Here is a 27,883-nt window from a genome sequence, read left to right as displayed (position 1 = left end):
AGAATAGCCATTTCTCTAACCTCACTGACCTGGCTCCTAACTGAGATGCACTCACTTTATTCACACTTAATTTGGATCACCAAGGGTCCACTCGCACTCAAGCCACATGTAGGTAGGGGGAAGAAATCAGAATCTTGGAGGCTTGCAGTTGGGCAGAAGCATGAGCACTGGCTGGCTCTGATATCAGGAAGACCCAAGCCTCACCTCAAGCTAGATCAATGTAAGCCAGTCCATAGGGTCCACCCCTGCACTAAGGCACGTGAAAATAAAATATGTGTGTTAATGAAAAAAAGCACCCAAATATGGTCAAATCAGTTAATCACCTAAAATTGAAATAAACATTCGCAAATATCATTTTACCATGTCTGAAAAAGTTCTACCTTATGGGGTGCCATTTTTACTCTTTGCCATCAGCAGTAGTTGTTGCAGGAGAAACAGCTCTTCACTGAGTATAGAATAGCCATACAGTGACATAAAAGAACCAAGATGGAATAAACAGCAATTTTCCCCACTTTGCTTCACTCAAAAAAGTAAATTATTGGGGAGAATCCTTTAGATACCAAAGAGTGATGTTATTTCAGCAGAAATAGGAGATTGCATCAGATAGAAGAGTGCTGCATTGTCATAAAATAGTGAACAAAATGGCTGATAAAAGCATAAGAATGGACAAATTGGGTCAGATTAATGGTCCGTCCTGCTTAGTATCCTGTCTACTGACAGTGGCCTGGCCAGGTGCTTCAGGAATGAACAGAACAAGGCAATTATTGAGATATCTATCTCCTGTCAGACCAACTTCTGGCAGTCAGAGGTTTAGGGGCATCTCAAGCATAATAATAATAATATATGGATATATACCTAGCTCATAGAACTGAAAGAGATCCTGAGAGATCATCGAATCCAGTCCCATGCTCTCATGGCAGGACCAAGTACCATCCCTGACAGATTTGCCACAACCCTGGGTTTAGCAGTCCAATGCTCAAACCACTGAGGTATCCCTCCCCCAAAGCATGGCATTATATCTCGGATCACCATGACTAATACCCACTGATGGCCTATTTTCCCAATTAATAATAGGTGAACCTTGGTTCTCGTGTTATGTCAAGGGATAAATAACACTTCCCTATTCACTTTCTCCACTCCTTTCATGATTCTTTAGATCACTATCATATCCCAGACTTACCATTCTCTTCTCCTATGGAAGTTGTTTCACTCCTTTAATCATTTTGGTTGCCTTGCTCTGTACTTTTTAGAATTCTAATAAATCTTTTGTTGAGAAGGGGCAACAAAAACTGCTCCCAGTCAGGGCTGGCCCGAGCCATTTGTGCGCCCCAGGTCCCGGGAACACAGTGCCGCCCCCGGGCACCCAGCGCATAAGTGGCCCCACTCCGGGCGCATACGTGGCGCCACCCCGGGCGCATGGAGCATGCACAGTGCCGCTCCCGCCCGGCCCGGCAGCCCCATGCGGCGCCCCCTACAATTGAGTGCCCCAGGCGGCAGTCCGGTCAGCACGTAGCTTGGGCCAGCTCTGCTCCCAGTATTCAAGGTTTGGGCCTGCCATACTAACATTGCTATATTCCCTGTTTTATTTTCTATCCCTTTCCTAATGGTTCTTACCATTCTTTTTGCAGCATGTTGACAGAATGAATAACAGGAAAATCTTCACAACAGACTTTTTTCACCCTTTATTTCTCCTATCAGCATTTGATACATTCATAAAATAAGTTTTATCCATAAGAACCAGCATTCACTCTACTTGTATCAATGCACAATATGACAACCTGCTTGTGTTTGTATATACATTCTTATTGCATTTCTGTTACTCTCTCCTCTTTTGGATCTATGTGCAGATTTATACCCTGGACTTCATTTATAACAAATACGGGATATCTGACAACAACACCTGAGGTCTTCTGTTAGACCTTCATACTTCATGCACCAATGAGAATGCTAACTGCCTCTAAGCTACATGTCAAATTCTACCTTCAAATATGTGCAAACATCATCCACTGAGTTAAATGAAAATTGCACACCTTTCCAAATACAGAATTTGGCCCTAGTAAGCTACGGAACTACTGGCATTCTGCCATTTTTCTCACATTTGCATACCCTCTGCACTACTGGTGTCAGCTCATCTAACACGTAGTGCGACTGAAGTGAGCAAGTTTAACAAAACACTTCGTTTATAACTATGCTAGTGCCTGTAATCGAACATGTTTAAAGTATTACAGAGCTTTGCTGAACTATTATCCAAGATCCTTCTCCTCTGACTAAAACATTTAGGGATGTCTGGTGTTATGAATTTCCTTCTACATCTCATGTAAATCAGAAATCCCAATAGAAAGTCTAGGATTCAGGGATTTCATGTGCATTTCCAGAGGATTAGACACACAATCTGTGAGTGAATTCCAGCATATCTACACTGATACCATGAATTTTTTTTTCTTTTACAAGTACAGTATACTTCAATTTTATATTTAGCAAGTTCACCATTTAATTTATAGAACAAGTATAATATAACACCAAGATTACAAGTATTCTTCATTTAATGGAACACTTTCTATATGTTGTATTGCAGGACTATGTGACTGTACTCAACAATAGGTTGCAGCAATAAGCTCGCTCTCTCTCTCTCTCTCTCTCTCTCTATATATATATATATATATATATATATATTTATTTTCAGTGAAATCTGTAAAATGAAATATAATATTTCTTAAATATTATTTTAACCCATAGATCTCACAGTACTTTACAAAAATAAGCAAGTACCATTACAATTATTGCACAGAAAGCAAAATGAAGCATAGAGAGGTAAAGTGACTCAACCAATATCTCGAAATATGTCAATACTAGGGGTAAGAATTAGTTGTAAGTGCAATCTTTGTTTGTCCATCAAATATTTGCGAAAACTTGTTTGTAAGACTAAGTGCATGAGCCCCAAAATCCTAGCTAAATCCCAATCCAGATAATTACATCTCACCTACTGAAGATTAACATAGAATCATAGGGCTGGAAGAGGCATAAGAAGGTCATCAAAGCAGGAGCAATCCCAACTAAATCAACCCATCCAGGGTTATGATTAAGATCGTGGTTGCAATCAGGCATAATATTTTTTTTTAGTTCTTGACCTAAACCATTGTATGGTATTGCAGTACATGGTTGAGCTACCACAGTATGAGCCATGGATTGCTCACTTTTCAACACTATATGTATCATACAGTCAATATGGTTATGAAATTTGATTTCTATTTGTAAAATGCTTGAACATCCTCCATGGACAAGAGCTGAAGAAAAATACCATGGCCAATGGCATCTCCAGAGTGAATATTTGCTTGTGCACTTGTGCATTAAAACACACCTTGGTTTGAGAGAGAGAGAGAGAGAGAGAGAGAGAGAGAGAGAGAGAGAGAGAAAAGGCTATCCAATTGCAAATGCAACACAAATTTGAGCAGCTAGTACAATATTTAATTACCTGAGCTGGAATACTGTCTGGCCAGGATATTGGGGTTAACAGCTCTCATCTTACAAGGTGTCATGGGATCTCTAGTATCCACAAGTGGCGAGGACTTCATTTGATATACTGTACCGTGTATCTACTGAGATATGCAGTCCTGTTGCTATATGTTGTGTATGCATGACTTGGACTCATAGATGCTGGACCATAGTGATAGAAATGAATAATAGTAGTAATGATACCAATAATATATATTATTTATGTATAATACATTTAATCTTTATTTTCAACCTACCAAAACAAAACAGATGATGTCAGTATTCTCACTGATTTAATAAGACCACTTCTATTGACATGGCTTTTCATTTTAACTGAATTTCAAGGTATTTCATACATGTGCTGTTGGGAAATAATGTTGTAAATTTGGCATTATCAATTTTTTTTTCTGATGGGATGACAGATCCCATATTATAGCTTATAGAAAACTCTGAAAACAGAGTTGAGAGACAGTTTCAGTTCACATTTGACAACTTACATAAAGCTACAGATTTGGATAAAGTGAGACGTGTATTTTAAATAACCATATAATGGTTAGCAGAAGACCTTGAAATATCTTGAACTGTGAAATGAATTGAGCTTTCACAACTTGTTCAGTTATTAATTTAATTTTTTTTTTTGCATTCAGCGATGGAACACTTGATTTGAATATGACTTATTTCAGAAGACTGAGAAGCGCAATATTTATAAGAGGTAATTTCTCCTTTGTATTAGCAATCTGAGCACCTTTATTTCCCATTATTAGAGTGTCTCAGCCCTTCAGTGAGATTTATTTTTCATGATAGAGGACAAGTGAGTGTTGAGTTAACTAGTAAGTTCCCTGGGGTAGTGAATGCCTTTTTCACAGAATCACAGAAATGTAGGTTGCAAAGGACTTTAACAAACCATCTAATCCAGCCCCCTTTGCTGAAGCAGGACCAAGTACACTTAAACCATTCCTGACAGGATTGTATCTAACCCAGAGATTTCATACTCCCAGCCCAAGGGCCATCCCTGGCTCGTGCAGTTGTGCAATCCAGCCTGGGAGTTATGTCAGGCTGGAATGGTGAGTGTCTGTTCCCCTCTCTCAAGCCCTGACCATTCCTGCCACCACCTTGCCTTCTCCCTGCATTGCACCCTGTCTCCCAGGAGAGCAACCCTGTTGATTTCCAGGGAGGCTTGGCACACCATAGCAGCAACAGTCAGCCCACCTGCACTCCCCACAGTGGCAGGAGTTGTGGGGAAGCAGATTGCAGTTGAGTCAGTGCAGTCACCAGTGCGCTCCACTTCCCAGCAGTTCCCACCACCATGGGGAGTTTGGGAGGGCGTGACTGCTGCTGCCATGTTGTGCCAGACACCCTGTTGATCCCCAAGGCTACATCCCCTGGGGGACAAGGCATCAAGGGGGTAAAAAGCAGGGTGATGGCACATAGGGGCAGGGTTTAAGGAGAGAACCTACAGCCTTTCCTTCCCCCGGCCTGCCAGGACTCATAGGCTGAGTTCTGCAACCGCTCCAGCCTGGGATGGCCTGTGGGCCAGGAGTTTGAGATCTCTGATCTAACCACTTCTTAAAAATCTCCAATGACAGGGATTCAATAACCTCCCTTGCTTCATGTTTGTATAAGATTTAGGACAGTGGAATCCCAGTTTCTATAGCTGAAGCTTCTAAATATTGCCACAATGGATATCAAATAATAATAATGTTTAACATGGTCTTTGTTTTAAATAAAAATTGTCTAGTTCAGTAGGCTTGCACAATGTGCTTTCTCACCAACACTGGAAAGATCTTGATGCAATGATTAGATTGGGTCTCTTACTCCAGGGGCTTAAGGGCTGGGAGCTCTACAGCAATGGACACATGGACAAAGTGATCTCTTTGGGTTTTCCTGCACTAGCATTTGAATTTATGAGTGGTGAATGACATTTGATCCTAATTTCTTTGGCTGAAGCAAGGCCTCCAAGACATGGGAATATCAAAGGGTTAGTAGCCTAGTCATAAGTGGTGGGATCTTCTGTAGAGGGTACTCTCCCTTGTTCTCTTCATCACCGTTCCAATAAGAGAGACAAATAAACATCATGAAATGTTTAATCAACAATCACATTATTTTCCTTTTGTTAGGTGGTGGAATATTTGCTTAAATACTTGCCTCATTAAAAGATGTTTCCCTAAACACTCAATGGTAACCACTATTTCCCATCTAAACACCAAATGAGGACTGAAAATAGCAACCAGATAACTTTTATCCAAAAGGAGAGATGTTCAGTGAGATGAAAAGTACAGAGGCAGAATCTAGACCTGCTATTAAATGGCTTATGTTAGCCATGTGATCGTGAATAAGGAAATGTTCATAAAAAAAAGTGTGGCTCTTCCAAAAACAAATTATATTAATCAGGATATACAATTCATAGTTCTGCATACAAAGCATTCATCAGGCAGTTGAACTGAGCAAGACTGATGAGGGTATCTTTTTTTGCTGATTTCTAACCAGTCATGCTACCTGTTCTTCCCTTCTGGAGATGCTTGGATGTGAGGAACTGTCATGGGTGTTGCCTTTGAGTATACCCCCTTGTGGACTTGCAACTGTGTTGCATTCTACTAAACCTCTTTCAGTTATTTACTAGATAAGATTAATTCAAACATATACCCTCTCCCCCCCCCCTTGCATGGTCTGGTTTATGACCTCATTCTACAGAAGGCAACTCACTTATTAGCTGCTCAAGTTTATGCTAACTCCAGGTCCATATAAGAATCCTGATTTGCTTTTGTTCCCTGTTTAGGAGGCCCCATTTCTCCTAAAGCTAAGTAGGGACCCCGTTACTTAAACCATGACTGAAACACTGACCTGCCAAAACCAGAATCTGCTTTTGAAGTCATGCAGAAAGAATCATGAATGATCCATGAAACTGTATATCACATTACAAATAGCAGCCGCACAGATTACAGAGAAGGTCATATTGTGGATACATACCCTACAACTGCGGTCTCCCTGTCTGAGTGAATCAGACATAGGCACACCCGTTGGTTGATAACATGACAAAATGTACCGTACTACCCACTTTGAGTCACGATAGCTCGACCATTCTTTTTTTTCTTCTGAATGCTACAAACAATATGTTCACCTTTCCAAATAGCTTAATTCACCCAACTTATAAATAATAGCTAATTTAGCAAGCAGTGTATGTAGTTTCACTTCCCCAGGTTAACTATAAGTCTTGGGGAAATTACAGGTATCACATAGACTGATGTGAAAATCCAGGATGATTTTTATCAAAAATTTGTGAAAAGGCCTAAGTATCACCTTTGTCTTTATGGAATATGTTATACAATGAAAAGTCTCGAAGAAGTCGGTTGTACCCATGAAAGCTCATGATACCATCTGCATGTTTTGTTTGTCTTCAAGGTCCTGCTAGACTATTCATTATTTTTTAAATCTTTTCAGTTACAGACTAACTCGGCTACCCCTCTGAAGCTTTTGGTATACAATGAGTTGGCCATTGGAGCTTCAAATATTAAAATCCTCTTGGGTGAGCAGATGGTCATTAAGAATAAAACCTTCACTTCCTATTTCAAGCCTGGACCAGACTCAAAATTGTAAAATAAATAGTAGAGTGGCTGTTTTTGTGGTATATCTGAAGTAACTTGAAGCAGAAAGTACCAGGAAACCTAAGAAAGTCTGTACTCAAGATACTATCCAACTGAAAATTGCAGACCTAAGAGATTCAAAGAACTTAGATAATCATACTAAATTTTCCTTACCTTAAAAAGGAAAAGAAAAACATTCCTTATTCTAAATAACTTTATTTCAGTAGCTTTTCATTTTTTCATATTACCCTAAGAGTTTAATTTTTCAGTTAAATGTTTTAAAATGGAAAACACTGGTGTGTTTTCTCCAAAAGGTCCTTCTATACTCCAATTATTTTTAGTCAAAAGTTAAAGAAAAGGGATTTTTAAAGCCTTATTTCTACCTTTGGCAACATAGCAAAGTGTTATTTCTTTCACTGGTTGGCTTTACGTTTGGGGGACTTATACATACATATGTAAAAAGAGAGATGTCTCAAGGCTCTCTGGAATCTGTTGGCACATTTAAGTAACCCTAAAGAAATACCACAAAATCTTTACAATAATTTTCAAAGTTGTTAATGTATTTTATTATTATTTCCTGGTGAAACTGGCACTAAAATGTGTCAAAATTGCAGAGGCATAGAAATATCAGAAGATAACTTTTTTTTATAGAAATGGTGTTAATTTGCTGTTCAGTATCGTTTTTTCCTCTTTTGCTCTCTTACTTGTGTCTGATTATTTGTAGATGCTTTGCAGTCCTTAAATTGTTTATATTGTAAAGCCTTTTGCTTATCCCTTACACTGAACATATTTTTATTTTCCCGCTTAATCACATTTATCTGTTTCCCTTTTTAGTATTAATACTTAGTTTGGATACATTTTGAGTACATTTTTTCCAAGTATCTCTTCAATATTGAGTACTTTTATAATAAACTCTAGTAAGATTTGTCATTTGTTAGAATTCTTACCCAAATATAGTGTGGCATTTCAGAGCTTTCTCAAAGTGAAGAATCTCTAAAATAAAACTTTATTATTGCTTCTTCTCTAAACATGATACTACAAATAATCATAATCTAAAAATATTATTTGTAGAAACCCAGTTCTCTTTTAGCTCCACTAAATATTTGGATTAATAAAACCAACTGGTCAAAAATTCTGACCTTTTCATAGATTGCCATCTCTTTAACTATTATGTGATGTACATTTTCTAAATGTCCTAGAAGAGTATATTAACATTACAGGATCTAATGACAACCGTTTAGTATCTTTAGTTTCCTAATGTATTTGCAGTGTCAGTCAAAATTTCTAGATCATATCTCTCAGCAGACTTAATATCATTTGCATCAATATTGTCCTTTTCTACTATGTTATTTTGCATATCCACAACACACCCAGTTAATGTTTGAAAGAATTTAAGAGCATGACAAAATGTCTGAAAGTGTCATATTGTGACAGTAGTACATTAAGCGATATCTATGAGTTACATTGCTTAATGCACTGTTGGAAGGCACTCAGAGAACCTATAGAGATTAAACTAGGAAAGAAATAATTTTTCCATTGTGCCTCTACAATTTTCCCAGTAAATGTACATGAAAAGTCACATTTCTGTGCTCAAGCCACTTGCTTTCCCATGGGCTACACCAGTGGTGAGCAACCTGTGGCCCAAAGGCCACATGAAACCCATCAGGGTTATATGTGTTGCCTGTGAAACATTTTGTTTACAGTTGCTCACGTACAGGATTGTCAGATTCCACTTGTCGGGTTTTTTGTACCAGTATCACTAAAGTGACAGACATGTGAAGTAAGGTGCATGCTGATTGCACACAACATTGATTGTGAGTGCCATGCATTCCCTCTGCATCCGGTCAAAGAGCTGCTACTGTTCAATCAGCACACCCTGCAAATGCAGTTGGCAAAATTACCCTATCCCAGGAGATGTTGGTTATGACAATCTTGTGGCCCCCTGAGATGAAACAGGACCACTAACAGAATCATAGAATACTAGGACTGGAAGGGATCTCGAGAGGTCATCGAGTCCAGTCCCCTTCCCTCATGGCAGGACCAAATACTGTCTAGACCATCCCTGATAGACATTTATCTAACCTACTCTTATATATCTCCACAGATGGAGATTCCATCTGGGCAATTTATTCCAGTGTTTGACTACCCTGACAGTTAGGAACTTTTTCCTAATGTCCAACCTAAACCTCCCTTGCTGCAGTTTAAGCACATTGCTTCTTCTATCCCCAGAGGCCAAGATGAACTAGTTTTCTTCCTCCTCCTTATGATACCCTTTTAGATATCTGAAAACTGCTATCATGTCCCCCCTCAATCTTCTCTTTTCTAAACTAAACAAACCCATGAGGGCAACACACTAGCCTAGGTTGCCCATTGCTGGGCTACACACCTGATATGCCTTAATACCAGCATGCTCAACATACTATTCTGATTTCACACACTTTAAAAATTATTGAACTGTGACTCAGCAACATCCATGGTCCGACATGGTTTTAATTAGCTAGGTGGCCACTTATCATGGGTGTGACCAAGTTTCTTGCAGTCACATAAAGTTTGCTTACAGTGACTAGTCCTAGTTCTCAGTGTTCTGTGCCATTATTTAGCTCTAATTTACTTCTAAATGTCTCATAAGATCCCAGTAAGCAATGGAAGTGTTTATAATGTTGCTAGACAATATTGACCTCCCATGGTCCAGCATATTCTCTGGTCTGGCACTGGTCAGGTCCTAAGAGTGCTAGATTAGAGGGGTTCAGCCTGTAGTAATAAAGGAAATAGAAAACACAAAAAGATTCTTAGGGTTAAATTTCGAAAAGAGATAATTTAATTTTTCCTTCCTTGAAAAATTCATTAGTCTTTGAGAAGGGAAAGTGATGGAAAATGTAATGCTCTGTGAAGAGTTAATGCATTCAGTTTAGAAACTAAATTCAATCATGTAAAGTATGAAAGAGAAAGATTTTAGTCCTGCTTGAAGTGCAAACCACAGGATAGCCTTAACTCTGGAGTCACTAACAGTACCTTGATAATACTGTCATTACTCTGACATGCATAATTACTACAGGCATAAATCTAAGTCTATGGATCAACTTATTTTGTGATTCAGAGTAATATTTCTGACCTTCACAACTGGAAGATTAATTAATATCCCTCTGGTTTAATCCTTTGTATCAATCTCTTACTTGTAGACTGTTCATGCCATTATTTTTATATGTTTTCTCTGTGAGAACACAGAGGTGCTATGATCTAGAGAGCCCTCATTCTGTTTGGGCCCTTTACATTTTACTTTATTTTAAAGTAATTAATAACAATAATTAATAAATGGCACTTATCAGTACAAACAGTGAGTAGTATGTGAGCAGGAGAAGTAGGTCTACCCATATAAACCCTATTCATTGGGCAACATTCACCCCATACAGAATAATTCTGAAATAGTGTTTAGGCTAGCTATCTGCAGAGAGGTGAGCTTTACCTAATTATTGTTAATGGTACCAGCTGTAGCCTACAGGTCTGACCCAAGATCAAGGCCCAAATGTATTTGGTACACTTTGCATAGTAAGAGACATGTTTTGAAGAGCTTTTGACTGTAACATCTAAATAGAGAGGACACAAAGTATGGGGGAAAGGAAATATTATTAACCCCAGGTGGATGGCACAGATACACTTGTCCACAGAGCAAAAGAAGACAAGTGGTAACAAGGTGGTAACAAGTGTCAAGATCCAGGGTCAACTAAGTTGGGCTTGCAGAGCTTAGGCTTCAGGACTAGAAAAGGTTCGGTATAAAGCTTTGCGCTTGGCTGGAACACAGGCTCTGAAACCCAGCAGCATCTCAGAACCTAGGTATCAGCCTGAGCCTGAATATCTCCACTGCTATTTTTAGCAGCCCAGCACAAGCTCTGTGAACCTAAGTCAGTTGATCCAGGCTCTGCCACTTGGTGCAGCTGCTTTTTTGATTTTGTTTTTTTGCTGTGTAAATATACCCTAAGGGTATGTCTACACTACCCCGCTAGTTCGAACTAGCGGGGTAATGTAGGCATACCGCACTTGCAAATGAAGCCCGGGATTTGAATTTCCCGGGCTTCATTTGCATAAGCCGGCCGGCGCCATTTTTAAATGCCGGCTTGTTCGAACCCCGTGCCGCGCGGCTACACGTGGCACGGGCTAGATAGTTCGAACTAGCAAGCCATTCCGAAATATCTGTACACCTCGTTCCACGAGGCATACAGATAGTTCGGAATGGCTTGCTAGTTTGAACTATCTAGCCCATGCCGCGTGTAGCCGCGCGGCACGGGGTTCGAACAAGCCGGCATTTAAAAATGGCACTGGCCGGTTTATGCAAATGAAGCCCGGGAAATTCAAATCCCGGGCTTCATTTGCAAGTGCGGTATGCCTACATTACCCCGCTAGTTCGAACTAGGGTGGTAGTGTAGACATACCCTAAGTGGTGTGCCCAGTGCTCCATTGGGAACCCAAAGGACTTATAGAGACAGACAGACAGACAGACAGATAGGCTTGCCCAAGTCATGAAAGAAGCTATATGCCCAGGAATTAATCTCAGATCTTTTGAATGCTTATTTGGTTTTAGAACATAGAACATAAGAATGGCCATACTGGGTCAGACCAAAGGTCTATCTAGCCCAGTAGCCTGTCTGCCGACAGTGGCCAGCACCAGGTGCCCCAGAAGGGGTGGACCGAAGACAATGATCAAGCGATTTGTCTCCTGCCATCCATCTCTAGCCTCCAACAAACAGAGGCCAGGGACACCATTTTATCCCCTGGCTAATAGCCTTTTATGGACCTCGCCTCCATGAAATTATCTAGCTTCTCTTTAAACGCTGTTATAGTCCTAGCCTTCACAGCCTCCTTTGGCAAGGAGTTCCACAGGTTAACCGTACTTTGTGAAGAAGAACTTTCTTTATTAGTTTTAAACCTGCTACCCATTAATTTCATTTGGTGTCCTCTAGTTCTTCTATTATGGGAACTAATAAATAACTTTTCTTTATCCGCCCTCTGCACACCACTCATGATTTTATAGACCTCTATCATATCCCCCCTCAGTTTCCTCTTTTCTAAACTGAAAAGTCCCAGTCGCTTTAACCTCTCTTCATATGGGACCCGTTCCAAACCCCTAATCATTTTAGTTTCCCTTTTCTGAACCCTTTCCAAGGCCAAAATATCTTTTTTGAGGTGAGGAGACCACATCTGTACACAGTATTCAAGATGTGGGTGTACCATAGTTTTATACGGGGGCAGTAAGATATTCTGGGTCTTATTTTCTTTCCCTTTCTTAATAATTCCTAGCATCCTATTTGCCTTTTTGACCGCCGCTGCACACTGTGTGGAAGTTTTCAGAAAACTGTCCACGATAACTCCAAGATCTCTTTCCTGATTTGTCGTAGCCAAATTAGCCCCCATCACACTGTACGTATAGTTGGGGTTATTTTTTCCTATGTGCATTACTTTATACTTATCCACATTAAATTTCATTTGCCATTTTGTTGCCCAATTACTCAGTTTGGTGAGATCTTCTTGGAGTCCCTCACAGTCTGCTTCTGTCTTGACTATCTTAAACAGTTTAGTATCATCTGCAAACTTTACCACCTCGCTGCTTACCCCTTTCTCCAGATCATTTATGAATAAGTTGAACAGGACTGGTCCCAGGACTGACCCTTGGGGGACACCACTAGTTACCCCTCTCCATTTTGAAAATTTACCATTTATTCCTACCCTTTGTTTCCTGTCTTTTAACCAGTTCTCAATCCATGCAAGGACCTTCCCTCTTATCCCATGACACTGTAATTCACACAAGAGCCTTTGGTGAGGGACCTTGTCAAAGGCTTTCTGAAAATCTAAGTATACTATATCTACTGGATCCCCCTTATCTGCATGTTTGTTAACCCCTTCAAAGAACTCTCAGGCTGTGTCTACATTGGCACGATCTTGCGCCAAAGCGGCAGCTTTTGCGCAAAAATATGCTGCCTGTCTACACTGGCGGGGACTTCTTGCGCAAGAACACTGATGTTTTCATGTGTGAAATCAGTGTTTCTTGCGTAAGAACTATGATGCTCCTGCTCAGGAATAAGCCCTCTTGTGCAACTGTTCTTGAGCAAGAGGCCACAGGCAACATGAATTTCTTGCGCAAGAAAGCCCGATGGCTAAAATGGCCATCGGAGCTTTCTTGCATAAGAGAGCATCTACACTGGCACGGATGCTCTTGCACAAAAGCACATCTCTTGCGCAAAGGCACATGCCAGTGTAGACGCTCTCTTGCGCAAATACTTTAACGCAAGAACTCTTGCGTTAAAGAGTATTTGCACAAGATCATGCCAATGTAGACATAGCCTAATAGATTAGTAAGACATGATTTCCCTTTACAGAAACCATGTTGACTTTTGTCCAACAAATCATGTTTTTCTACATGCCTGACAATTTTATTCTTTACTATTGTTTCGACTAATTTGTCCGGTACTGAAGTTAGACTTACCGGTCTGTAGTTGCCAGGATCGCCTCCAGAGCCCTTTTTAAATATTGGTGTCACGTTAGCTATCTTCCAGTCATTAGGTACGTAAGCCGATTTAAAGGATAGGTTACAAACCACAGATAATAGTTCTGCAATTTCCCATTTGAGTTCTTTTAGAACCCTTGGATGAATGCCATCCGGTCCCGGTGATTTGTTAACATTAAGTTTTTCTATTTGTTCCAAAATCTCCTCTAATGACACTTCCATCCAGGACAGCTCCTCAGATTCATCACCCACAAAGGATGGTGCAGATTTGGAAATCTCCTTAACATCCTCAGCCATGAAGACTGAAGCAAAGAAATCATTTAGTTTCTCCACAATGGCTTTATCATCCTTGATTGCTCCTTTTATATCTCGATCGTCTAGGGGACCCACTGTTTTTTTTTAGCAGGCTTCCTGCTTCTAATGAACTTAAAAACATTTTGCTACTTCTTTTTGAGTTTTTGGCTAGCTGTTCCTCAAAATCTTTTTTTGCTTTTCTTATTACATTTTTACACTTGATTTGACCGTGTTTTTGTTCCTTTCTATTTATCTCACTAAGATTAGACTTCCACTTTTTGAAATATGCCTTTTAGTCCTCCACTGCTTCTTTTAAATGGTGGTTAAGCCATGATGACTTTTTTTTAGGTCTCTTACTATGTTTTTTAATTTGGGGTATACATTTAAGTTGGTCCTCTATTATGGTGTCTTTACAAAGTTTCCATGCAGCTTGCAGGGATTTGACTCTAGTCACTGTGCCTTTTAATTTCTGTTTAACTAACCTCCTCATTTTTGTGTAATTCCCCTTTTTGAAATTAAATGCCAGAGTGCTGGACTGCTGAGGTGTTCTTCCCACCTCAGGAATGTTAAATGTTATTATATTATGGTCACTATTCCCAAGAGATCTTGTAATGGTTATCTCATGGACCTGATCCTGCACTCCACTCAGGACTAAATCGAGAATTGCCTCTCCCCTTGTGGGTTCCTGTACCACCTGCTCCAAGAAGCAGTCATTTAAGCCATTGAGAAATTTTCTCTCTGCTTCTCTTCCTGAGGTGACATGGGGGATAATTGGAGATAATTAAAATCCCCCATTATTATAGAGTTCTTTATTTTGGTAGCCTCTCTAATCTCCCTTAGCATTTCAATGTCAGGTGTTCGGTAATATATCCCTACTGTTAAATTATTATTATTGGAGCATGGAATTACTATCCATAGCAATTCTATTGAACATGTTGATTCATTTAATATTTTTATTTCATTTGATTCTACATTATCTTTCACATACAGTGCCACTCCGCCACCCACCCGGCCTGCTCTATCCTTCCGATATATTTTATATCCCAGTATGATTGTGTCCCACAGATTTTCCTCATTCTACCAGGTTTCAGTGATGCCTATTATGTCAATCTCCTCCTTTAATACGAGGTACTCTAGTTCACCCATCTTATTAGTCAGACTCCTAGCATTTGTGTAGAAGCACTTTAAAAATTTGCCACTGTTTATTTGTCTGCCCTTCCCTGATGCATTGCATTCCTTTATATGCAGTTGTTTGTCTGCTCTGGCCCATGGTTTGTCCTCTCCCCTCCTCTCTTTCTGACTACAGCTTAGAGAATCTCTATCAATGGATTCTCCTCTAAGAGAAGTCTCCATCCGATTTATGTGCTGCTCCACACCAATCAACTTTCCCCCATCTCTTAGTTTAAAAACTGCTCTACGGCCTTTTTAATGTTTAGTGCCAGCAGTCTGGTTCCACCCTGGTTTAGGTGGAACCCATCCTTCCTGTATAGGCTCCCCCTTTCCCAAAAGTGTCCCCAGTTCCTAATAAATCTAACCCTCTCTTCCCTACACCATCGTCTCATCCACGCATTGAGACTCTGAAGCTCTGCCTGCCTACCTGGCCCTGCGCGTGGAACTGGAAGCATTTCCAAGAAAGCCACCATAGAGGTCCTGGATTTCAGTCTCTTTCCTAGCAACCTAAATTTGGCATCCAGGACATCTCTCCTACCCTTCCCTATGTCATTGGTACGGACATGTACCACAACCACCGGCTCCTCCCCAGCACTACACATAAGTCTATCTAGATGCCTCAAGAGATCCGCAACCTTCGCACCAGGCAGGCAAGTGACCATATGGTTCTCCTGGTCATCACAAACCCAACTATCTATGTTTCTAATGATCGAATCACCCACTACTAACACCTGCCTCTTCCTAACAACTGGCAATCTTTCCCCCTCAGAGGTATCAGTGTGAGAGGATACCGCAACATCCTTTGGAAGGAGGGTCCCAACTATAGGACGGTCTCCCTCTGCTCCCATTGAATGCTCTGTTCCCTTGAGACTTTCATCCTTCTTAAGAGCACTGTGGCTCTCAGACTGGAGGTGGGACAGTACTACAGTGTCCTGGAAAGTCTCATCAACATATCTCTCTACCTCCCTTAGCTCCTCTAGTTCAGCCACCCTGGCTTCCAAAGCCCGAACACAGTCTCTGAGAGTCAGGAGCTCCTTGCAACGGGTGCACACATACGCCACCCACCCACCAACAGGGCAGGTAATCATACATGTTACACTCGACACAATAAACAGGATAGTCCCTACTCTGCTGCTGTACAGTAACTCATACTGATTGTGGGTAAAATTTGCAGACCACAATCGACTACAGGTTGGACCTCCTTGGTCTGGCACCCTTGGGACCTGACTGGTCCTGAATGAAGGAGTATGCCGGACCAGGGGAGATCAATTCTCTCCCTCTGCTGACGGGACTCCGGGCTCTTCTGGGGTCCATCAGCAGCCCTAGTGGAGCTCTCTTCCCCCCAGGCTGCCAGCTCAGTTGGCCAGTCCCCACCACCACAGCTCTGCTACTCCAGGGCCATCAGGCTCTGCTTCCCCTCGGGCTGCCCGTCATGGAGAGTGAGGGATTCACCGGGCCCTGCACTCCCATCCACAGACGGAAGTGACTGTCAGTCAGCAAGTAGAACAGAAGGCTTATTCGTTGACACGGATACAGTGTAACACAGACTTGTTAGCAGGAGGAGTCAGTACAATCCAACTTGAGGAAAGGGGGGCTCGGAGTCAGGGTTCTGGGCCCCTTCCCTGCATCCTAAGCCAGTGGAGACTAATTCACACACTCAGCAACTGGTTCCCACCCTGCAGGCAGCCCAGCCTCTTCCTTTGTCCAGCTTCCAGGGAAAAAGGTGTCACCTGATATCTCCTGGTTGCTCCTCCCACCCTAGGCCCAAGTTATTAGAGAGCCTGAGCTATTGTGTACATGCTAAGAAGGGGCAGCCTTCACCTCAGCTAGAGCCATGCCCAACATTCCCATCCTCAGCCAGGCATTGGTGCAGTGCTCAGGGAAACTGAGGCACACACACAGAGTTACAACACTACAGGACAGGATAGTAGAAATCACACATAACATAACAAAGCAAACATAGTGAATACAATCCCCACAGCTCCAATGCCTGGGATCTTCTGGAACTCCACAATCCCTGGGCTGCCGCAGCTTTCAAACAATGAGAGTGCCAGAGATGCTATGGCTCTGGGGCTGCTGGGACTCTGCTCCCTGAAGCTGCTTGACTCAGTTATCCCGGGGCTGCCGCAGCTTCCTAGCCGCATCACTGCCAGGGCTTGGGGCATTGGGGCTGCCGCGGCAGCTATTACTCTGCTCCCCAAAATCACCAGGGATCCGCTCCTTGGGGCCGCCAGGGCTTCTTCTGCTTCACTATCTCTGGGCCATTGGAGCTGCTGCAGATCCACTGTTCTATAGCCACCAGGGCTCCGCTCCTTGGGGCTGCGAGGGCTGCCATGGCTCTGCTCTCCCAGGGCTGCCACAGCCAACCCCATGGCCACCCAGCCCTCTGGTCCAGGGGCTCTCTGGTCCAGCAATATCTGTGGTCCTGCCAGATCCCAGATGTTGCTGGACCAGAGAGTCCCGGACATGAGAGACTCAACCTGAATTTACACAACTAATAACTGCTTACCATAGGTGCAGATTTCAGAATTAAGTTCTTGGTGACATTTATATGGGACAGATGCTCTTCAAAGTTTTTCTATTAAAATTTCACATTTACTCATGATAGGATAGGAAAAGCAACAGCTGCATTTAAGATTCTTCATCCCATATGGAGCTCACAAATAATATCTGCGAAGACAAAACTGCGGATCTTCCACACAAATGTGAAGAGTGTTCTCTTGTACGAATGAGAGACCTGGTGTACTAAAAAGTCTTCAAGTCACAAGCTACAGACATTCATAAACAGATGCCTGAGGTACATCCTTCACATCAAATTGCAAGATTTTGTCACAAATGAGGACCTTTGGAACAGAGCAGGACAAGAACCACTTGACATTCAAATCAAGAGAAGAAAGTGGGGATGGCTAGGCCACACTCTCAGAAAACCATCATCCAGCATAGTCCATCAAGCTCTCACATGGAACCCGCAAGGAAAACACAAAAGAGGAAGACCTTGGACAACGTGGAAAAGATCTACTGAGATTGAAGGACAACAACTGGGGTACTCCTGGAGTAAGCTAGAAGTTTTGTCTCCAGACAGAGTGAAGTGGAGGAGACTTGTAGATGACCTATGCTCCACTCAGAGTACAAGGGTTTAAAAAGAAGACTCATGCAAACTAAGTGTTAAAAGACTATTCATTATTTAGGCCAGAAATGTTTCAAATTCATGGACATATTTTAATGTAGGAACAATTTGTTCTCAAAGTTTCAATTAGTCTTTTAGATTATGTCTAGACTAAAAGCCTCTTTCAAAAGAGAGCATCTAGACTACCAGCAGATTTTTCAAAAAAGTGAGTCGCTTTTTCGAAAGAGAGTCTAGATGCTCTTTTGAAAAAGCATAGTTTGCATTCAATAGCACCTTTTTTCGAAAGCATACTTTCTAAAAAAGGCATTATTCCTCGTAAAATGAGGTTTACCGTGATCGAAAAAACTGCCATGTTCTTTCGATTTACTTTCGAAAGAACGTGGCTGCAGTATAGATGCAGGGGAAGTTTTTTCGAAATAAGGCCACTTTTTAAAAAAAAAAAAAAAAAAAAAACCTGTAGTCTAGACACACCCTCTAGGAAAATAGCTGTGATAGACTAAGTATCAGTGTAACACCAAAGTCATGGGGCTTCTTTCATATTACTAAAGGCATCAAACAACAATCCACAAACTGTTGTCTTGAGAAAATTAATTATTTGGTGATTTTTAAACTATAAGCTTTTCATTAAAAATGTATGTATGTATGTATGTATTTACTCAATGATAACATGAGGCAAAAACATTAGGATAATAATAAAATCAACATTTCAGAGACACTGCCAGTTATCAAAATGTGTATCTTTTTGGAGTCTGTATGATACTGATTTTACATTGGAAAGGATTCCTGTAAGTAATACGTCTGTGTGTGTGTGTGTGTGTGTATTTATAGAGAGAAAATTATTCCATTCTTTTGTTGTTAATATGAATACAGATAGTATACATAAATACTAGTCAGTTTTACAAATAATAAAATTGTATTGAAAATATACATAGAAATTTCTTTTGAATGTTCAATATACATATCACATACTAATTCTCTGTGAACATGAGACTTTTATAACTAACATGGGGACTCTCAAAGGCTGTCTTAAAGTAAATTTATGGGGCTGTTTTCCTTTCCTTCACTCCCAATATTTTTCATGTAGTTTCCTGAGCCTTATCACACCACTTCACTCCCAATATTTTTTAATTTAGTTGCCTGAGCCTTATCACACCACTTTATAGAAATTCTGTTAAAGAAAACAGAGAACACTATGGTAGCAATGGACAATCTGGAATGGGCAGACTCTTAGGGAAGGAGGTAATACTATATTTTTCATTCCTTGCTGATGACACATGGTACTATGTTGGTGTTTGAATAAAAAATACATATTTGAAAGTGATGTAGAAGAAAGCTAAAGGAAAGGTGAATTTTATAACATAGGAACAAAACTGCCAACCTGGACTGTCCATCCAAATAATTATTTACGTACGAAAAGAAAGGTCACCTCATTTCTAAAGGTGCTGAACACACCAAACTATGAAGTTAATAGATACTGTGGGTACTCATTAACTTTGAAAATTCAAGTATGTTATTTAGGTGTGTAATGAATGGGGTGGCTTGCCTTTCAAGGAGAGAGGCTAGCCACACTTCAGTGCAGAATGAGCCATCAAGATTATTGCAATTTGTTCTGCTCTTTAATCCCTGAGCATTGTCCTATAGAAACTGCCGGAATTGAGCAAGATCTAGCAGAAAGTCCTGAGACCTAGGCCTATGAGTGGCTTGCCAAAGCAGAAAAGGCCCCAGGCAGGAAGGTCTGGGAAGAGGAAGAGAAACACTTTTTGTGAGAACTTTTGTATAGATTTGAAAAAGTTATTTGGAATGTTGGTTAATTTAATAAAGCATAACCTGAGCACAGGTGGGAATGGACAATAGTGTTTTTTGAGTTTCTTGACCGATCCAAGAGAGAAAACTGAGGCAGGCTGGTTGTGGTTAGACCTAGGGTACAGATCGGTGTATAGCAGGCAGATGGCCCAGTTAAAAGCATTTTTGGAACAGCATCCGTGGCCAATCTAGACGCGCTTCTCCGCAAACAAGCCCCGATCACCATTTTCGCGATCGGGGTTTTTTGTGGAAAACAAATTTCAGCTGTCTATACTGGCCCTTTTGTGCAAAAGTTTTGCACAAAAGGGACTTTTGCCCAAACCGGAACAGCATAGTATTTCCGCAAAAAGCACTGATTTCTTACTGTAGGAAGTCAGTGCTTTTGTGGAAATTCAAGCGGCCAGTGCAGACAGCTGGCAAGTTTTGCCGGAAAAGCAGCTGATTTTCTGGAAAAACTGGCCAGTCTAGACAAAGCCCTTGAGTGGTAAATGGAACAACTTGCATATGAATGGATTACTAGTTTAAAGAGTCCAGCACAAGGCTCTTCATAATTTTTAGAATAGCTATCGGTCCTAGCTCTATATAAAACTATAGCATTAACATTTAAAGGTGCTTTGCAAGTGGTTAAAGAAGTCTGAAATAACCCTTTGATAAGATTCCAAAGAGGAAGTCTACAACCACTGTTTAAAAGCTTAATTAGCACGGTGTGTCAAGTGAAATGTGAGATAATTATAAACTCCTTAAAAACCTGAGAAATTTGAGTTACTATCTCTTTACCAAAATGAGCGACTTCATAATTACCTTATTTGAAGTAGGTGTGTGTACAGGATTGAATACCTGTATTTGTGCCTTGAATGATTTGTTTGTTTTACATTTGACATTTTACATGCTTGATGTTTTATTGCCACAAAGAGATAGAGCACACAGGCTGAATGCTTCAGGAAAGTTTCTTCGGGGCCAAGGTGGAATTTTTGGTGAAAATGAGAGTGAGTGAGGCATAGTCCATTATTTAGGACAATCAACTGGGAGGCCTAAAGCAAGGATGTGAACCTGTCATCTCTGTATCCCGTTTATGTGATGTACCCACCAAGGGTATGTCTACACTACCCTCCTAGTTCGAACTAGGAGGGTAATGTAGGCATACCGCACTTGGAAATGAAGCCCGGGATTTGACTTTCCCGGGCTTCATTTGCATAAGCGGGGAGCCGCCATTTTTAAAACCCCGCTGGTTCGAACCCCGTGCAGCGCGGCTACACGGGGCACGAACTAGGTAGTTCGAACTAGGCTTCCTAGTTTGAACTACCGTTACTCCTCATGAAATGTAGTAGTAACGGTAGTTCAAACTAGGAAGCCTAGTTCGAACTACCTAGTTCGTGCCCCGTGTAGCCGCGCTGCACGGGGTTCGAACCAGCGGGGTTTTAAAAATGGCGGCTCCCCGCTTATGCAAATGAAGCCCGGGAAAGTCAAATCCCGGGCTTCATTTCCAAGTGCGGTATGCCTACATTACCCCGCTAGTTCGAACTAGTGGGGTAGTGTAGACATACCCTAAGTTATCCTGGGGTCAGTGTTTAGCATGTTTCCTGTTGGAACTGTTTCACTTTACATAAATAATTAAATATTTGTTGGGAATGAGGGAGGTTAATTAACCTTATAGACTGCTATTTATGTGGGGAATCATAACACGGTCTCCTGAGTCCTAGCTAGTCTCATAACCACTCTGGTACAGTCTATTCTGAGATCATGGCTCTCATGCTCCTACTTCCACCCCCCAAAAAATGGAAAAAAAAGTTCTGAAATTGCGCAAATGTGCATGGGGCAGGAAAACTGTCTCCCACACAGAACAAAAAGAAATACAATACAATAAATTTAGTATCTTTCCCACAGAAGGAAATATATTTTGACATATCTGTCGGTTTAACATCCTCCACACATGCATGCACACGCACACAGAATAAGTGGTAGTTTGTCATCAAAAAAGCATACCCACATCATGACTACAGACAATAATGAATTGCAACCATAATAATAATGTGAAAACAACAGGGCTCAGAAATGAATTGCATTTTCAAGCAAACATGAAATAAAACTATTAGCAATATTTGAAAAATGTTGCTCTTTTAAGTTTCAGGCCCTGCAATCCTTATTACAAATGACAAAAGAATGCTACCAATAGTTTTAAATGCTATGGATCCAACCCAGCACATTATAACTGTGGACCTCAGGCACATCTGTTGAGAGGCTCTGAGGCAAGCTGATCCAGAGTGAAGAAATGTCAGCCTGCTGTAGAAATTGCAGAAATCCCAAACAAAATTTCCTGGCTTGACAAAGCCCTGGCTGAAGTCATTTAGTTAGGGTTTGTCCTGCTTTGGGCAGGAGGTTGGACTCGCTGACCTCCTGAGTTCTCTTCCAGCCCTATGATTCAATTATTCTAAAATTATGTGTTAGCAATCTGTGATTATGCAGTTAGGAGGGATAAAATCTTCCCCCTCCCCTTTTTCTTCTCTGCTACTTCCTGGCTACGTCTACACTGGCCCCTTTTCCGGAAGGGGCATGTAAATTTCACTAGTCGTCGTAGGGAAATCCGCGGGGGATTTAAATATCCCCCGCGGCATTTAAATAAAAATTTAAGTTTGAGTACACATGAAATATTGTCTGTAAATTTCTTGGGGCAAAAGATATTGTCTTATTTTCTTGTATAAATCATGCACACACAAACGGTACACTGCAACCAATAATAATAATAACCCCCATTGCTCTATTACTGACTGAAATAAGGGAGGAGTTGAACATGCTCTAATTCATCTGACGCATTGGGATAACAAACTTTTAAAATCAGAAAACACATTAAAGTACTCAGAGTGGGAGGAAAAGGCTTCTGCCTGTTCCCATTATCAGTGTGCCACAAAAGCCATATTACCATTCTCTGTAGCATTGTTAAGGGAGGTGGACTCCCCCTTCTGCACTCCCTCCCAAACCCACAGTGATTTTGAGAATCTGTCCTCAATCATTTTTCCCTTTTTGTTTTCTTCTGTGAACTTTCATGCATTTCCCCCCTCTCCTTGGAGTTCTGATTCAGAACTATCCTGATTTTTTCAGGCTGTAGCTCTCTGAAAATTCATCTCCTGATATTCACTAAGGCAAAGAAGAACCTAATACAACCCTGTTTGAGAATCTCTGTTTCAGTGGATGATCTGAGAATATTCGATGAAAACTGGCAATATCTGTCAACCTCTACTCAAAAACTTATCATTATCCACACTCAATGTAATTAAGATATACCATAATCATATGACTAACTTGCACTCTATGAAAAAGTCTTTTCCTTGGTTCTACAACCATCATGAGTTAATAGAATCCTCAAGCCTTATAACATACTGCTGTCTTAAGACAGAACTGGCACACAAACCTCTGTAATTTAACTTCTTAAATTTATTATAGCTAGTAGTGGTTCCAGCTAGTTTTACAAATAGATGGAAAATATTTTAACTCATCACTGTTTGCAAAGTTACCCACAATTCCCTTCCTATAGTGCTACTTTTTTCTTGCTATTTGGTTAGCCGTTGTATTGCAACTTATCAAAAATCAAACCTGTCAATATTCAGAGTATTTTAAAATGTTCCCAGAGAGATTAGGGAGACTACAACAAGTGATGAGAAATATCTTTTGACCATATGAGACAGTTTATGGACTATGGTTTGTTGCTGCATCATATTACGAAAATTAAATGAGTGACTTTTTATGAATCGCTAAGAAAAACAATGTATTAAGGGATACATTCATAAATAATTTTCTGATGATATTAATTAAATACACAAAATATGAGAACTAATATATTTAAAATAAAATTTAGTTTAGCTATTCCTGTGAAATCTACTCCAAACTAAGCAAATCTGGACATATGACAGATTTTTCTGTGCAATACAGATTTAAGGGGATTCTAAAATAATAAGTTAGTACCTTATCTAGTGTGCATGCTGAAAAAATACCAAAACCACAAAGGTTATAGCTGCACAGCACTAATATGAGGTTTGTATTTTGCTTTCTACAGCTCAGATTTTTATTACATGCTGCTATATTCTTGAACATGGCACTAAAATTTTTAGATGCACAAAGTCCTATTGTTAGATAATTCATGCCAAATCTCTATACAAATAACTGTAAATGTCTGAATGCCTGTAAATCAGTCAGGTATTGCCTCCTTTTCCATGGCTCAGTCTATTTCAGGTGATCAATCATTATAAATTTCATGTGATGTTTGCTTTAGGTAACAACAGAATATGGGATGAGGAGCTCTAGTTATACTAAGGAATATATAATTGCCTCTAATCCCTGTAAACTACTGGGATTCAAATAGTGAAGATATCAGATGACATTTTTTCCCTCCCCACACATTAATAGATTGTCAAAAATATATTTCCAGTCTGATTTCAATATCATGAAAAGACAACTCAACCATATTTTAACAATGACATTTACATATTTTAATGCTAACATTTGACATACAGTACTACCAAGCCTAAGCATTCAAAAACTATCATTAGGCATCCCAAAAATATGAGACTGGCTTAAAAATCATGAGATGTTAAAAACAATAAAAATGTTTGGCTCCTTTTATTTGACTTCTGGTTTTTGAGTCATTAGGATTCACATTTTCAAGATTTTCTCGCTAACATGAAGGTTAGAAATTGATTATTTTCACAGAATCATGTGACTTCAAGAACAGGAGCTTAAAGAAAAATACTAAATACTGTAAGACTTGTGACAAAACTGTGAGAGTTGGCATCACTGTTAAGGACCTGATCCTTCACTGAGCCTCTTGAATTTGGTACAAGTCCAGCTGAAGTCAGTTGGGCTCTGTCTGGGCATAAGGGCCTATATGTATGGCTTCAGCTTCAGCACTGGGCTTAAATATATTAACAGTTCAAACCAGAAATTTCACATGCACAGACTAGAGAGAGACTATTTAAAGATATGCTATTTGATTAGTTTGTTGGAGACTCGGTGATATGGTTGTATTTGTATTAGTTTATACGAGCAGTACACAAAGTAGATGTGACTACATATCTCACGAATTCAGAAGAAAATAATTCTAGTGTTTATATTTCATGTTAACACATCTCAATACTTTTAAGTTGGTTAAAAGGGGAAAAGCCTAGTTAATGGGAAAAAATGTGTTATATGGAAGACATGGCTTCAAGTTTTAACCTGGGATCTTACAATTTGAATATTCAGTTGCCATATCAGCTAATCAGAGCAGAATTCCTATCTCTAATCTGCATTGTGGACACCTGTTAAATATATTGCCTTTGGTCCACATATGAAACTCCCACTGATACCAATGAGAGTTCTGCATACAGGAAAAAAGGACCAGGAGCTTAATCTTGCACCACTAAAATCAATGGGAGTTTTGCTATTGAATTGTATGGGAACAGGATCAGATTCAGAATATGTACAATGGATGTGTTCAGAATATAAGAGAACCATAGAGCAGATGAGAGGGGGAGAACTGTGACCATAGCCTCCAGATAGAATTGGCTGGTATATGTTCATCACTCTGAAGGACTTTACAATGGCTAGTATGGAGTAGCAAGAATCTTGAAAAGCTCTCTCATCTCACTCAGCCATATACGTAGTGAAGTAGCTGCTGTTACTACCCAAGTAGGAAAAATGGGATCAAAATAGAAGTGAATCTGAAATAATTCACTGAGTAAAACTGAATCTGAATTGAGTAAAACTGAAAAATAGAAGTGAATTTGAAATCGTTTACTTAGTTCTGAGGGTGAAACCCAGACCTCTGTTGAAGCCAAAATCCCATTGACTTCAATGGGGCCAGGATTTTTTTCAAGGATTCCATTTGGATTTGTCTAATATGCTAAGTCTACATCTGCAGTGTTATTTCCGAATACTGGAGGCATCCTGAAATAGCTATTCCACATCTTTTTGAGTGCACCCGTTACTTTGTAATATAATGAGCTCACTATTCTGACATCCCTGTAAATCTCATTCCATAAAGAGTAAAGGACATTCCAGAATAGTGATTTATTTTGAAATAAGTGCTCTCCGGGCAAATTTCAAAATAAGCTATTTTGAAATTAACTTGAAATAAGCAACACAATTTCATACCTCAAATTACGTAGCTTATTTCTAGCTACGGGTGCAGTGTAGATGCACCCTTAGTCACTGTGTCAGAATTAGAAGAGAAATACCTGGTAAGAATAACTTCCTAATCATGGCCACATCCATGAGCTTATCTCCTTACAGCCAGAAGTTTGAGAACCTTTCATATTCCTGACCCAAGCCAAAAGAAAAAGAGCCTTTACAACAGATGGCTTAATATAACATTACTGAGAACAGTTATGTGTCCCTATGCCTTTTTTGTCACTGCAACAGAAAGATGCCAGTGAAGACTAAATATTTGCTGCAAGTAATAATGAGGAACTATGTTTTTGAACTGAATTATTGCCATCAGTAAAAATTGTTAAAATACAAATAAAACTGCTTCATTTTAGTCAGAGTACTGACTTCCAATGTATACAATTCCGAAACACAAAAATTATGGAATTCTGACTTCATTTTTTCCCTTAGTAAACTAAAGGAAAGTAAACTAACTAGCCAGATAATGATTTTCTCAAATTTGATCATTCTGGATAAAATTCACCTCTGTGCATAGGAACAGAACATGATTTTATGCCTCTTAAATCTTTAAAATAGGAACATAGGACTCATCTCACTGAATCAGAACAAAGGTCCACCTATAGTCCAGGATCCTGTCTCTGACAGTAGTAAGAATTAGATGCTTCAGCAAAGACTTACATTGTGCATAGGTCTCATGCTAGCTCTCAGCACAGAAGCAAATTTTGCTGTGGTTGGTATAATTCTTGGTTTGTAACAAATTTTTGAGCAGTGTGTATTTGACATTTGATTTGTGAGGATAATCAGTTAAATAACATGGCATTCTTTCTGTTTTTTTCACTAGATTAATACAATTATTTTAAGTAGGTTTCTTGTAGGAACACTGAGAATAAAATTGTTATAATCCATTAATGTTCTAAAAAATGTGATTTACTTACCTTTTTTCTGTCATGAAACTCATTCGCTGAAAATATTCACAGGATGCCATCATGAGAGAGGTGACATGAATTTGTTTACAAATTCAGACTATTAAAAAGATTTTGTTTAAAAATCCAAGTAATTTTATACTCTTATTGACACAGCTGTACTGCTGACATATTTTTAATTATGTTTTTCCAAAATAGATAATTGAAGCTTTCACTATTCCACTTAGTCCCCAGATTCACTCCTGATAATGAAGATTAAGTGTATCCATGTTTAGTATGGCAACAGATAAAAAGCAGATTTAAAAATTACAGTATTTTTATTATCAAACAGATCACTGAATTCTAGACTACAAATTGTGCTTGTGCACCCATATACAGATTGCATGTTTTAGATCAGTAATACTCTGACCTCAGTTCTTCAAGAACAAATTACCCAGAAGAGCTACAGCAATGTGAATATATTCTATATAGGACTAACCAAGTATTATTATTTTATCAACTTCAAGTATCCTGATTGGTTAACAATTAAATACCACAGGGTTTTAATATCATGTGTTTCAAAAAGAGATATTAAAGAGCCACTTGTAGCTCTCAAGCTTCAATCTGAGTATCACTGTTACAGATAAAGCATACATTTTTGCCTGCCTTTGCATACAGAACTGCATATATGGGACACTCATGAAAGTTTAAAACTCTGTAAAAATATGTTCATCAATTGCTGAATATTCATATTTGTAGAAAACTCAACTGTATTGTGGTAGCAATCAGAGTTCTCAATAAGCCCTGGGGTCCTATTTTGCAAGATGTTCTACAAACACATACAAAAGAATGGTGCTTGGTCCAACTCCATAACCTATACTGA

This window comes from Pelodiscus sinensis, chromosome 1, assembly GCF_049634645.1.
Source record: "Pelodiscus sinensis isolate JC-2024 chromosome 1, ASM4963464v1, whole genome shotgun sequence".
Lineage (NCBI taxonomy): Eukaryota > Metazoa > Chordata > Testudines > Trionychidae > Pelodiscus > Pelodiscus sinensis.
This window is presented reverse-complemented; position numbering follows the sequence as displayed.